Genomic DNA, 12,697 nt, shown 5'->3' on the forward strand with positions numbered 1-12,697 from the left:
ACTCCAATACTATGTGTAACTATAATGCACTAATTAAAAAGAAAAAATAATTTGCTTATATTGAAAACAGTTTATATTAACATTACTAAAACACTTCCATGACATTTTTCAGATTTATGTTTAATTAAGTTTAAATTTAAAATTTAAGATGGCTTTTTTATGTAGACAATAAAACCTCCACTTTACTAACAGTCTTGTGGGAAGGTGAATTTTATTTTAGTTTCATTTAAAAAGAAAACTCATACAATATCATTACAACGTATTACTTAGGGTAGGCAACAAAAGAATTCTAAATACTAAATAGGTGAAACCCAACTAAAGTTTCTTATTCTCTTTCTCTATGTTCCACCATGAAAATTGATCAGTGGGCTACTTTCTTCTGCCCAGTAATTGCAGTTCTGTACCCTGCATCCAGATACCTGGGGAAGAATAAGCTAGGAGGAAGCACATCTACTTCTAAGAAATCTTGATCCTGAAGTGACACACATTTTTTTTTCATCCATTCCACAAGTGAGAATAATTCACGTGGCAACATCTAATTAGAAGAGAAGAGGGGAAAGTAGGCAATAGTCTAAAGGACAAAAGAAGAATTCCATGGGATTACTATATAATCTAGAAATTTAACAATTTTTTGGTAAAACTTTGTTTCTCCCACATATAGTTTGTGCAAATGGCAGCTGGAAAAAAAGGTATATTAGAAAAATATGTGTAAACATTCTGTGATACATAAATTTAAAAACAAAATCAGTGGGATGCAGTGGTGCATGCCTGAATTCCCAGCAGGTCTAGAGGCTGGATTGCAAGCTCAAGGCCAGTCTCAGCAACTTATGGAGGCCCTAAGAAACTTAGTGAAACTCTGTCTCAAAATAAAAAAATACAGAGGGTTGTCCCCGGGGCAATTTAGCTCAGTGCTAAATTGCCCCCGGGACAAATCCCCAGAACCACTCCACCACCAAAAATCAAAATTAAAAAGAAAAACAAAACAAACCCCAGGAGATTAATGCAATGAATTGAAACCAAAGATAAAAATCAGTACCAAATCATATTCATCACAAATTGTATTTTTAACTATGTAGGCCTAACAAATTTCTTGTTATATTTATGCTCTACATTATTCTTTTCAACTGTCCAAAAATGCAAACGATAGCATATTAAAGTTATACTAAACACTTGGTTGCCAACTCTTGTGCCTCTGCACAAATTTTTAAATATCAATTCTCATAAGATAAATTGGTGTGAAAAGAGTACATTAATCAACCTTTACACATTTCCATAGGATTACTATATAATCTAGAAATTTAACAAATATTTACTGACATTTCAAGTTGAAACTAAGGTTATCTCAGTGTTCTTGAAGGACATTAACTGCTATTTTTTTTTTTTGAAGTTAAAGTATGACAAAAGAAGACAAGTTTCAGAGAGTTTTATTTTATATCATTCACTGCTATCTGACACCAAGTCTAAGAGCAACTTGAGGACAGTGGACACAAATAAAAATAATGATGTCTTCTAAAATATTTTCCCCTTTTGAAAGGAAAATAATATTTCATCAGAAAAATGGCTTCATGTTTCTCCTTCAGTCACTATGCAGTTTGATAGTAAAGAAGAGATATGTGCTAAATATATTCAACAGGATTTTTTTAACTACAAAGAATTCTAATATAAAACCTTATAGAAAATATTTTTTTTAACTGTGCTCCAATCCAGAGGCCCTTACTTTGTTACTAAAGAGTCAAAGAAGTTTATGCTGAGAGCCCTAGTGCTACTTCAATCTTACAGATGAGTGAAATAAAACTTGTTAGTATTGCTTTCTGGGTTTTCCACATTAAGTCCCTAAAGAAGCTACTTCCCAAGGTGCTGCTTGACTTCTGTTACTCATATTTAACTTGTATCAAATACAAACCATCTAGACATGACTCAAACTTATGTATGATTGCTTAGCCACTTTTGATCATTGAAATTATTAATGCCAGTTGAACATTTTACTTAATTAGCAACAGACAGTGTGAAGTTGAGATCACTGACTATTACTGTGCTCTTTGGATTCCAAATCATTGGAAAAATTTCAAAAACATGAAAATCACTTTTTTCCTTGGTGTTCATCACTCACAAGCACTTGCAAGCATTCATAGATACTAAATGCAACAAGGAAAGGAACTAATAGGATAATCCTCATTTCAGGTACAATTTGAAGATTCATAGTTCAATAAAAATTGAAGATGCAGCTGTTTCTTCAATACCATATTGCTAAGGCTAAGTTGCGGATGTCCTAGATGGTTAAAGCCATGATGAACAATCTTGTCAAAATGACAGTTACATATAATGCACTTGGCAATTGACATTGTCTTCTGATGAATCATAAATGGAGTAGACATATTTTATATATCATCAAAATGGAGGAATGAGATGTGGAAGAAAGTCAAGAACAGTTTGAAAAACAGCAGGTATTCTGGTATCTATTACTGAATTATATATATATATATATATATATATATATATATATATATATATATATATATATATATATATATATTATGCTAAAACTTGTTATTTATTTATTTGGCACAGGGAATTGAACCCAATAGTGCTTTACTGCTCAGCTACAATGCCCCCATCCTGACCTTTTTATTTTTGATTGTGAGGCTCTCACTACATTGCTGGGGCTGGCCTCAAACATGTGATCGTCCGACCTCAGTCTCCTGAGTTGTTAGGATTATAGGCATGCACCATTGCATTCAGCTACAATTTAGTAGTTTTAAACAACAGTGATTTCATTGTTTATCATAGTATAAGTTGTTTTGAAATTTGGGGAAGGATGTCCTGAGACCTGGCTTGAGATATCTCATGCACTTGTATTGAGACAGTGGTTAGATTTGGAAGATTAGAGATGAGAGGCAGCTAAAGCAGTTGGCACTGTACAGTGATCTCTCTTTCTCTGTGTGTATGTGGTCTTTGGCTTCTCCATAAATCGGATAGCTCTTGCTTTGTCATAGTTTGGCAGCCTAAGGGCAGCCAGGCATGGCAGGAAAATTCTTCAAGAGCAAGTAGTGAACAAAGTAGAAACAGATTCACTTTTTATGATCTATCTTCAAAAGTCATATAGTGTCACTTTTGCCATACACTAATATTGGATAATAGTCATGAATCACATGGTTTCAAGAACATGGATCCCTACCTCTCAATGAGAGCATCATCAAATCACATTAAAAGAGCATTGTCACGACCCTTTTTAGAAAATTCCATCAGACTTAATAGGCTACCTTTATGAAATATGCATTTGCTATTGAAAATAGTCAGTTCTATTAGATGAACTAGTTTGTAGTTTGTAAAACATAGACTAACTTTATAAAAATTTCAATAATGGATAAGTAGTTAGTAGGCCAAATGTTTGTTAGGCATAGGCAGAATTCATAGGAATTGCTAAAGATAAATAGTGAGTAAAATGCGTTAACATAGATAGGTATGGAAACTCTAGATACACTTAATGTTTATGAGACACCTGGCTAGTGCATATTCATAATATACAAATACACCTAAGGACAAATTCACAAAGTATTTGTGATATATCATTAATATTGGTTTTCTCAATGATTTTTTATCCAAATTAATATTCATGAGATCATTATTTGGCCACCCATTAGTAACACTATAGGTGATCAAAAAATGCCTCTCCCCAAGTAATACATATACACTCTACAACTGTTTGTAAGACTACCTGGAGTGAGCCAGGTATATTTGTCCCTGTATCTCTCCAAAAGAGTGTGTGCCATTGACCCAAGTTATTTCCCACCTTTTGACCCCTCACTCAAATCTCCATTCTTACCTTTATAGCCACACCATTGGTGTGGAAAGCTGATGTGAGAAATAGAGAATAGGAAATATGAACACTGAATAACCCAGGACTAGAGTAGGTGCTTCCAAACTGTTGGAATCCTATCCTACATGTGATAATATATTCTATCTTTTCCCTTGCTTTTATGTGTTTTTAATAGACTTGATAAAAGTTATATTTAATCAATATAATTGGTTCTGTGAGCCTTTCTACTCTTTGGTCATTGAGATGTTCTTGCTGGTTATGTATTAGGAGGCTTCCACTGTCTGAAAGTAATTCCCCCATTTCAAGAAGGCAAAGTGTGGGTTCTTATAATCTGAAAGACCTTCTCAGTGTTATCTCCCTAGATTGGCCTAAAAATGGAAAAAAAAAAAAAAAAAAACTGACCACCACCACCAACAGCAGCAACGAAGCACCAGCAATACTAACCAACTGGATCTTCCTGGGAATCCCTGAAATTCCATTCAGCCAAAGAACCCTAAGTCATCTCATTTAGGTAATTTGTGGCAGCCAAATATCACTAAATAATACCAAACTGCCACTGGTTTTAGGATAGATTTGAATAAAGGGACCAAAACTTAGGACTCCTGGCAAACTGGCACTAAAATCTCAATATGGCCCTTTGATTAATATGGAAAATATGTAAACCTGCATTTCATGGAATTAAGTTTATCTTAGTGATCATTCTACCTCAGGCAGTAACTATCTGCTACTTCATATTAATTCCTTTTGTTCTACCCTGTCAATCAATTTTAATGGGTATTTGGTATTGAGACTTATTTTACAGTATTATGACTTCATAAGTAAGTTTTTGATTCATAACCCTTGATTTCCATGCACCATGTGGGAACCAGCAATGGAGAGAGTCAGGAGTTATAAATTGTAATGAGATATATAATAGTGATGATACGAAGCATAGAAAAAAAAACATCTAATCTAGTGGTGGTAAATCAGAGATGACAATGATAAGATTTACCAAGAAAATCTGTGGATAAATGTCATGAAGTGGTAACAAGGACCAATAACCAGAGGCAGATGAACTATGGCTTGCAAAGGGAACAGGAGATATTACCAATTTGCCTATAGCATAAAGGTGAGGGAAGCCTAGGCTGGAAGTAGACTGAAAATTCAAGCAGGACTCATACATGAAAGAACTGAAAACATTTTTAAAATGTTTTAAAACTTTTCCTGAGGGCAATAGGGAGCCCCAGTAGAATTTCAATTCAAGAACATGTAGAGTGTATTTTGGAAGAAGCAGCATCAAAGTTGGGAGACAAGAAAGCTGAACTATACGAATATCGAACCATCCTTCCACAGGATATAAAACAGAAGTGGGTATATTTGGGTTGAAACAAAATGAGTTCAGTGTTGATCATGTTGAGCTTTATTATCTCACTGTGAGCCATTCAATTAGAGATATTCAAAGGGAGTTAAAAATGCCAATCTATCAAAGAGAAATCTGGAATGAAGATAAATGCTTGGAAATCATTAGTGGCATTTGAAACAATGGAAGTGAACAAAATTGACAAGGAAGGGAGTGCAGAATTAGATAAGATGAGAGCAGAATGACAGAATCTCAATGAGGACTAATATCTAGGAAATGACTCTAACAAGAAATAGAGACAAGGAAGAGAAGCAGGGAGACAGAGTAGGTATTGCAAGAAAGGAGTAGGAGTAGTGACCAGTGCTGGACATTCCTGAGCTACAAAGTCAGATAAAAATTGGAAAAACGTCCTTTCACTATACCAATAATATATTATATGGAGCAGGGGAAGTTTCAGTGAAATTATGGCTATAGAAGACAAATCATAATGAGATTATTGAAAATACCTAATTGGAAATAGTGAGTGTCCAAAACTTGGCTGCTAGTGGTGGTGAAGAGATGGAGGCAAGCTAAAAGAAGATATCAGTTTTTGTTTTAGAAATCAATAGAGCTCTAGTGTTTTTTTAGGTGGGATTTAGAGCATGTCAGAATTTCCTAAAATTTTATATAAAACTTTGCATATGTGTGTGTGTTTATATTTCTTTGAGATGCATAGTTAGCATTATTGTATAAGATTTTTTAAGGCAATCAAAGAACAAAAACTAATAAACAGAGCTATATATATATTAGGCACCTATTAGTATTATACATTGTATATTTGATGTTAAAACTTGTGTAAACCTAACTTTCAACCTGATAACAATGTCTTATTGTGACAAGCTTTATTTGGGACAGGAGAACAAATCATGTAACCTTAAGGTAGACTTTTATACATTTTATTGCTACTTCCTGTTACTCTATTGTGCATCCTTGAAGAAAATTATGAATCTTCGCCTGTTGCATATTTGTTGCAATGTCTTCTGGGGCAGATGTGTTTCACTCTTCATTGACATAGAACAGGTCATAATTCTTGTCTCTTGTTCACAGAATAGGATCAGAAGTGACTATGTTATATTCTATCAGAGGAACCTTCACGGTTTTGCCAAGCTCTTTTCTCTCTGCCATAGATCCAAAATTATTAATAATCCTAAAGCCTGAATATATAAATATATACTCTTCAAAACTAACTAGTATATCCAGACATCGTCATCTTTGGAAATTAATACAATTTTCAGGTGTTTGCCTCTTTCTTATTCTAAGTAATCAATGGGAGGGGGAAGGATTACACCAGGCATTTTAATGGAAAAATTATATACTGATTAATTAATTAATACTAATTAATTTAAACCATGTGAAAAGAAAAATTGAAGCCACATTTTTAGTGCTATCATGAGGAAATAAAATAAAATAACAAAATGGACTTAAATATGAAAGAGTAAAAATATAATCTGAAATTTTGTACAAAGCAAACCGACAATGTTTCCAAATGAAGGAGAAAATAATTTGCTTTTAAATTATTTTTATGAGTTACAATAAGAAGAAAATATATAAGCAGATGACTTGAACAAATGTACAGAATTTATTGGGGTCTTTGAGGAAATGGAGAAAGGGGTAAATGCTGGGAAAGTTTGTTTGAGAAGAGAGATATTCTAGGTACTGCAGACTACAATAATGAATATGAGGTACTAACTTGCTCAAATAGGTGAAAAATAGTTAATGAAGTTAATGTCAAAGGACTTCTGGAGTAAAGGAGAAAACACTTTAGTTCCTGTGGAAATATAAAACAGGGAAAGGAAGACCAAAGAGTTAGACATTCAAGAGGCTTGATAGTTAAGAATTGGGCATATGGGGCTTAAATGGGGCGGGAGTGACACGTTTTATATATATATATAGTTGTTGTTGTTGCTGTTGTTTTGCCCAGATTCTTTTTCCCTGGTCTTACTATTCCTTGGTTATGTACTTTGTTAGGAATATAATATATTTCATTAGAATTTATTCCGTATACTTTATTAAGACTCTATGATATATGAAACAAGGTTAAAAATGCTGAGGGCATGTGGCATTTATACACAATGGTATATTACTCAGCACTAAAAAAAGAACAAAATCATGGCATTTGCAGGTAAATGGATGGCGTTGGAGAAGATAATGCTAAGTGAAGTTAGCCAATCCTAAAAAAAACAAATGCCAAATGTTTTCCCTGATATAAGGGAGTTGACTCATCGTGGGATAGGGAGGGAGAGCATGGGAAGATCAGATTAATTCTAGATAGACAAGAGGGGTGGGAGGGAAAGGGAGAGGGAAGGGGATTAGCAAGGATGGTGGAATGTGATGGTCATCATTATACAGAATACATGTATGAAGATTTGAATTTGGGGTCAACATACCTTATATACAAACAGAGATATGAAAAATTGTGGTATATAAGTATATTAAGAATTGTAATGCCAAAAATAAAGAGTACATGTATAGTGGCATAAGTTGGTATGAACATACTTTATATACAGAAATATGAAAAATTGTGCTCTATATGTGTAATAAGGATTGTAATGCATTCCACTGCTGTCGTGTATTTTTAAAAAAATGCTGAGGGCATGGCAATGCATAAAAGACTCAGCAAAAGAATCCAGTCCCCATGCAGCCCGTTCTTATCTTCATTCTTTTCAAAATATGTGCTATAGACCTTCTTTTCATCAGGAAATCTGACAGCATTAGGTATTACGAGAGATTGCCTACAAATATCAGTTATGGTACAATGCTTTCAAAATCACAGAGAGGAGACAGAGAGGGAGAGATTTGCAAACCTAGCTGTTTGTCAAAAATATTCTACTTTTGAAACTTACTTCACTACCACTTCTGTCCCTATTAACTCTTTACTAAATTGTTCTTTATGGTCTCATTGCATTTTTAATTAAATAAATTTTGTTGTGTATATTTAAGGTGTACCACATGTTATACATATGTAAATACACATATATGCCCCAATGATTACTACAGAGGACCAATCACACAACACTAATCATTTTCCCCCTGTGGCAAGAGAAGCAATAATCTACCTCTTTTGTAAAAATCCTGAATACATTATACTATTGTTAATTACAGTTCTCTTGCTGTACATTAGATCATTCTACATGTTCATACTACATATTTGCTACTCTATAGTTTGACCTCTGTCATGTATGATATTTATGGAAATTAGGATGCTTCTTTATTTTAATAGTTGATAAGAAGACTATTTGGAAGAATTATTTTAAATTTTAAAAAACACAAACTTTATTAGTGACTTTTAAGCTTCTTCAAAACGTAAAGGTTGTCCATTTTAAAGATTACTTTGACCAAATAAACTTAATCATTCTAATTAAATAACTCAAAAAAGAGACAAAGTGATAAGTGATGGGAAACAAAGTATTTATTGTTTTCTAAAAGTATAGATGCATCAATTTATCAACTATTTTAAGTGTCACAAGAATTCGCTATATGAATTTTCTGAGCAAATTGAATCTCATAATCTCTTCCCTCAAATTTCCATTTGTTAAAAAAATTCTATAATAAACCTTATTAAAACATCTTAAAATGCCGAGGCAGAAGAAACACAAATTTAAGGCCACCTTGGGCAACTTAGGAAGATCCTGTCTCAAAATAAATTTTAAAAACTAAAGGACCAAGGGTGCAGTTCAGTCATAGAGCATTTGCCTAGCATGCAGAAAGCTTGGGTTCAATCATGGGGGAAAACAAAACAAAACAAAACAAAAAAATCAAAATGACATGCAATTAAAATAAACCTCTTTAACTGGAAACTTTTGTTCTGGTTTCTAATTTTCATAAAGTTATTAAGAGCAAAAATAAAAATTGTGAATTTTTTTTAAAGCTTAGAAAACTTTTCAGATTAATTGACTATATCTGCAAAGCAGATTCCGCATTAGTTACTAGAGTTGCTAGAGTTCATATATTTTTGATTTAGTCACAATTAAGTATATTTCATTCAATTTGAGATGAATTGAATTTGTAATTGGCAAAATTAGATATCAGTTTATGCCTTAGTTAGATAATTGCAATTCTATGTACAAAGAACTTCCTGAACACCTATTATCCCCCTCTTAATGCAATTTACTGATCTTCTATTGTCTCTCAGTATCAGATATTTAAAAGTAAAAAAGAAAATTGTGTATAATGAACAAATAGACTTACAGATATAGTGATATCATGATATCTCTTTTTATGTCTTTCCTTAAAAATCAATGTATCTAAAACCCAAATTATGTCTTTATTTTTTAAAAACCCTAAGTCCTCTCCGGTGTCTTTTCTATATTACAGATTCATCATCCCAGTAACTAAGGTCCATGATTTTAAAATCCCATTCAATTAATTCTAAATGTTGACCCTGTATCTAGAATAACTGTAAGATTTTTTGAATTTTAACTCCAAAGTATTTCTGAGTTTTTCTTTTCCTTCTCATTCCACTGTGACTTGATGTCTCGTGCCATATTATTATGTAATTTAGGTAAACATCTTGACAAATAATGAAGAAGTTCAGCAACTATGGAGAAATTTGGGATGTGGAGTAGGTTATTGTGATAGGAAATAGAAGTAAACACTAGTGAGGTATAGTGGGAAGTGATAGATAATTATTTCAGCAGGCAGAGCATTGGAATCATCACATAATAGGTAAGACTCCGTAGTTAAGAGAAAGCAGGTAGGGTTACCTGACAGTTAAGGTTTACTCAGATACAGACACAAGAAGGTTTTCAGCCTTTAAGAGGGTGCAGGAGCAAGGCAGGGTATCTGTCTTAACATGTATTGTCAGGGTATTGTGAGGATAAAAATGTTATACTGAATATATCATCATCTCAGCAGCCTACCTTATTCCAAATCCTATCTCTGTTACATGCCAGCTGACCTAAAGCAAATTATTTAACATTTCTATATTCCCAATTCCATTATGTGTAATATAGGGATAAAACAATATCTATATTATAGAATTAAACAAGATCATATATAAGGCATAATAAATGCCAAACATATTAGCAAAAGTAATCCCAGACTTGAGAAACCAGGCAAAACCTAATATTTTCAGCTGAGATAAAAATTGGAGGTCATGATAAAGCTAATTTGGATAAGCATATAAAAGTCAGAGATAGTTTTTTGTTGTGGTGTTGGTTTTGGGTTTTTTTTTTTTTTTTTTTTTTTTTGTGTGTGTGTGTGTGTGTGTATAATTTATTTTGGTACCAAGGATTGAACTCAGGGGCATTTAACCACTGTGGCACATCCCCAGCCCTTTTTGTATTTTATTTAGGAGACAGGATCTCACTGAGTTTTGTAGGACTTTGAACTTTTGATCCTCCTGACTCAGCTTCCAGAGCCACTGGGATTATAGGTGTATGCCACGCCTGACAGGAATAGTTTTGATAGACAAATATACCTTGTTTTATCCTCTCAGTCCTGAAGTTTCATCTAGAAAATGCATAAATAAATTAGGTAGAATTTACATTAACATTTAACCTGCCAACATATCATGTAGTTTATAGAACTTATGAACTGCTTTCTAATGCAGTTATCTTCTTCCCTCTTTATAAGAATATAGATATGTAAATATATATATATATATATATATATATATATATATATATATATATATATATAACATAGGGTAACTTGCTATAAGAATGCTTTCTATGTTCACTTTGGGGAAAAGCACATTAAAACTACTCATTTTGAACCTCTGGTTGGATTATTATATCACATTGTTTTGACCTAAACAACTCAAGAAGGGAATACTAACTGAAATCATTTCCTCAGATAAAAGTAACCTGCTCACAAAGCTATACGAAAGCTCTTTCCAAACTCTAAAAACACATGGCAAAATATCACTAAAAAAGTTATTTTGGGTTTATCTATATTTTAGATCTATGAAAAATATCCTTCTATTTAAAACCTTAATCCATTCAACAAATATTTATGGCTGCAGACACAGCCGATTTAACAGTGACTATGGTGTACTCTCTTTAAGTAATTGTAATAATTGTCTAATTTGTATGAGCAATTTCACAAAACAAGCAATACCGTATTAAACTCTTCTAAGATACTGTTTTCATTTTAAAAGATAAGGAGTTGTATATGCTGAAACAGTACTCAAATAATTCAATAGCTTGTCTGAAAATCCAGACTTACTCAGGGAAAGAAAAAGTCAATGAACTCTTTTTGCCATCAGATATGCAAAGATAAATTGTTCACTTGAATAACTTTCATCACTGTTTCTTCTACATCAGACTAAGTTTTGTTTATCCCTTCTACCTCACTAGGTTTTCATTGATTTGAGGGTATTATAATCCTCTGGGTCCAACTTCCAATTTCATCAAGGATAGCAGTTATGGGAAAATATTGTTGTCTGCAATATTGGGATTTTGAATTTCCCTAGAAGACCCATTTTCAGACTCTTAACTAAAAAATGATTATCTCACAAGATACTATTTATAGGGTACAACATCCATGCAGAAGTCATATTACAGGGCAGGTAGGGCTAATATAATTTTAATATTTGGGTCTATATGAAAAGTTGTGTTAGGACTAAAAGTAGGAGTTTCTTTTTCTAATATGAGAAAATGTAGTTTGATTTTATCAATTTTATCACAAAAATTAATTTACTACTACCATCAGTGTTTAAGAGTATCATTCTATCCTATAATGTTTCTGGCTATTTTATGAATTTAAGTGTGATTTATGCTTCAATCCACGTTTAGAAAAGGCATTATGTTTTACTTATATCAAATGATCTAATTTTAATGAGTAATTTTGTAATATTCAATATGAATATAAATTCAAACTATGCAAATAATGACGTGCAGTTTTAGTTAGGTAAATAATGGAAGATAAGTCTAATAAAATGGGCACTGTCATTAACAGGGCAAATTCAGCATGTGGCTTAAGAATGATTGCTGTCATTGATCAAATACCTTCTCTATAAAATATTTTAAGCCACTTCACTCCATATTTAAACAATTTTTGCTTCAATACACCATTCTGTTCACCCATCATCCATCTTTATATCTCTACTGTTTGTATTCATTAGAATAAAAACTGTTATTTCCTAAAGTTATATTTATTTGGGGTATGTACATGTAAATCTTGCTGTATATTATCTTCCAAACTTACAGTTCTTGAAAATTTCTCAGGTGATGTTTGCATTTACTTATTTTCTTGTCTTTTGCTGAAATATGGTACCTGTTGTGTGAACCACAGGCTATACATCTTTTTAGAGGTCCTTCAAGGGACTCAATTGCTTCTGTGTCACCAGGAAATACATTTAGGTATTCAAAGAAAAGTATTTAAAGCTCCAGGGTTGTAATGATGCTATCTAACTGGGAACCTTTAGTAGCACCTATACTTAGTGAATAAACAGCATTTTAGGAATGATTAACTATAGTGGCCAATGTATCTAATATCACCAAAACACTACAGCATAATAGACTACAATATGTATGGGTCAGGCACCATGTGGATATCAG

Source organism: Callospermophilus lateralis, chromosome 4, assembly GCF_048772815.1.
Source record: "Callospermophilus lateralis isolate mCalLat2 chromosome 4, mCalLat2.hap1, whole genome shotgun sequence".
Lineage (NCBI taxonomy): Eukaryota > Metazoa > Chordata > Mammalia > Rodentia > Sciuridae > Callospermophilus > Callospermophilus lateralis.